Here is a 3,659-nt window from a genome sequence, read left to right as displayed (position 1 = left end):
TATTTTTATTTTTATTCATAATCTTATGATCCCTCTTATATCTACTTTATCGGTCTATCTTATCTACGTCATCAGCCTATCTTATCTATTTTCTTATTTAAAAAATTTTTCGACATAAAACGAAAAGAAAAAAGGGAAAATCCAATAAAAAGTAAGAAAAAAAAAAGGGGGAAACCAGTCACAAAAAGGGCCCATAAAAAAAAAAGAAAATCAATGGAAAGGGGATCATTTTTTTCCAAACCCCTTTTAAATTTAACAACCCAAAAGGAAACCTTTGGGGAAAAAAAGGGCCCGATCCCCAAAAATCCCCATTAGTTGAAGATCCCAAAATAAAATCAATGGTTTTCCACGGCATTCTCATCGGTATATTTTACTCCCAGTCCGCGTGTTTTCAAACAGGTGATGAGAAAGAATAAGGATCTCCAAGGGGGGCCCGGTTTAAAAAAACCCAAGTTTAAAATTAATAGAAAAAAAAAAAAAAACCATTTTCTTCTTTAAAAATCAATCTCAACCTCCCATTTCAATTAGAAAAAGAAAAATTATGAAGTGAATAAGTGACCAGATGAGGTCTAAAGTCTCAAAAGACACATTCAACTCACTTCGAAGAGAGCAAATTTAAGAACTTAGTACCCCTTTAAAAGTACACACATCGCCTATTTCCACATTAAAGAAAAAAATTGATAATTAATAAATATAAATAGAGACAGTTAAAAGATAGGAAATACAAAAATATCTCTTCCTCAGAACAAACAAAGAAAACAGAGAAAAACACGCTCTGAGTGAGAATCTTCACAGCTCCTGAACCGAAAATAAGACATGAAACTTTTCGCTTCTCGTAAAAGCCGCAGCCTGCGCCCCCCCCCAGGGCCCCCCCCCAAAGGGGAAAGATCCCATTCGAAAAAAAATTTCATACTTCAAAAACCCCTTTTCCCCTTTTCGCTCTTTTTAGAAAAAAACCTCTCCCTAAAGTTTAAATTCTTTTCCCTTTCAGGGCCCAAAAGCAAAGGGGTTTGTCAAACTTTTTTTCCCCGCGCAAAAAAGAAGAATTCAACCTTCTTTTCCCCTCAACTCAAAGGATTCAACCTTCCACCTCCTTCGAAAAGGAAGTATTTAATCGCATCCTCCTTTAAAACAGACGAAGGCAATCCACCCCCATAAAAAAGAAGATTCTTTTTTTTAATCCCCTTTTAAAAAATAAACTCCCTGTCCCCCCAAAAAAGGAAAAACTAAAAAAACCCTTTCCCGACGCCCCCCCCTTTCAAATGGCGCCCCCCCCCCGGGGCTTCCCGGAGGGGCCCAAGGATGGCGCGCGGGGCGCAAAGTGACTTTCATTCTTTCCCCGTGGCCGAGGGTGTTCTTGGAGGCCTCGCAGTGTCCCCCTTCCGAATCTCGCTCTCTGTGGGGGCCAACAGGGGGTGGAATCGCCCAGGGAAGTCTTCGAGCAGGAGGTAAATGCGGCGCAGGGCGCGGGGGCGAAGCGGGCGGGCCATTAGGGGTTTCCTGCCGAGGCTTCGGGTGAATCACTCGCGACTCGGGAGGCGGAGGCTTTTCGTGCGAAGGCCAGCGGCGACGCCTCTCGCTCAGGTCGGGCCTCGGAGGGCGAGGGCAGGGCGCCAGCGGCCCGGGACCCGCAGGGGGCAGGGGCAAGGGGCACGGCGAAGGGCGAGCCGCGAGGCGGAGGCACCGGGAGTGCCAGCGGCCCTGCCCTTTTCCCCGCGACTTCGGGAGGGCGCCGCCGCCTGCGGCTCGCCCTTGGGGCTCAGAGCGCTCGTGCGCCCCCGCCCTGCACGGGATCGGGCTGGAGGCGAGGGCCCGGGGGGCGCCTGCGGGCCCAGCAAGTAAATTTTACGTTTTTTCCCCCCCCAGTTTCGGAGGGGCAAGTCCTGCAATTTGGGCCCTTTCAGCCTCGAAGGTTTTAATGGGAAACGTGGGTCCCGTTTTTTGGGTTTGGGGGTTTTTACATTCGTTCTCTACAAAATTTCTCGTGCAGTGATTTGTCATGAGAACTGGACGGATGAAATGGTATACATATGTTCTAGTGTTTTTTTGCTGTTCAGGAAAGTTGTGTTTTTGTTGACATTTAGTGTGTCATGGTTCGTGTTGACATTTATTGTGTCATGGTTCGTGTTGACATTTAAATTTTTCATGGGTTTTGTTTGACATTTATTTTGTCCCTTTGGGTTTGCCTTTTTTAAATTTTGGTTTATAGAAGCAAAACCCGGGAAACGAACACGAATTGGTTGAATTCCCCACCTTTTTTATCGTTTTTTTGATTTCCCCGTGGTTTTTTTTTTGGGTTTTTTTTTTTTCCCCAGGATTAAAAGTGATTTTTTTTTAGTTTTCAAATTAAATTTAAACATTTGGGAAAAGATCTGGGATGAGGGAAAGCCTGGGAGATTTGCCTCTCAAATTTTGTCCCTCTTTTCTGTGTTTCCTTTTTTTTGTTTGTTTTGCAAAACATAAAAAGGGTCAAAAGCTTGATAAACAAGGGAAAAAGTTATTGAAAAGGAAGAAAATTAAAAGAATTATGAATTTTTAATTTTAAAATTTTTTTGTAAATTTTAGAATTTTTAACACAAACACAAAACACAACACATACACAAAAACACATACACATACACAACACAAAAATACATACATACCATACTACTACAAAAACACATACACATATACACAAAAAAACACACACATACAAAAACACACAATACACACACACATACAATACCCCCGATACATCATAACAGAAAATCACACACAGATCACACACATACATACACACAACATACATACACACACCATACACACACATACACACACACACACACACACACACACACACACACATACATACACATACATACACATACATACACACACATACATACACATACATACACATACATACACACATACACACACACACATACATACACACACACACACACACACACACACACACACATACATACATACATACATACATACATACATACATACATACATACATACATACATACATACATACATACATACATACATACAGATACATACACACAGATACACACACAGATACACACACAGATACACACAGATACATGCACACATACATACATACACAGATACATGCATACACAGATACACACATAGATACATACACACATAGATACATACACACATAGATACATACACACAGATAGATACACACATAGATACCTACACACACAGATACATACACACACAGATACATACACACATAGATACATACACACATAGATACATACACACATAGATACATACACACAGATACTTACACAGATACATACACACATAGATACATACACATATGCACACACACATACTTGCACAAACACATACACACTCACACGCACGCATGCACACGAACGCACACTCACGCACATGTGTTATTATTATTGTTATTATTATTGTTATCATTATTGTTATCATTATTGTTATCATTATTATCATCATTATTATCATTATCTTTATCGTTATCGTTATCGTTATCGTTATCGTTATCGTTATCGTTATCGTTATCGTTATCTTTATCTTTATCTTTATCTTTATCTTTATCTTTATCTTTATCTTTATCTTTATCTTTATCTTTATCTTTATCTTTATCTTTATCTTTATCTTTATCT

This window comes from Penaeus chinensis, chromosome 4, assembly GCF_019202785.1.
Source record: "Penaeus chinensis breed Huanghai No. 1 chromosome 4, ASM1920278v2, whole genome shotgun sequence".
Lineage (NCBI taxonomy): Eukaryota > Metazoa > Arthropoda > Malacostraca > Decapoda > Penaeidae > Penaeus > Penaeus chinensis.
This window is presented reverse-complemented; position numbering follows the sequence as displayed.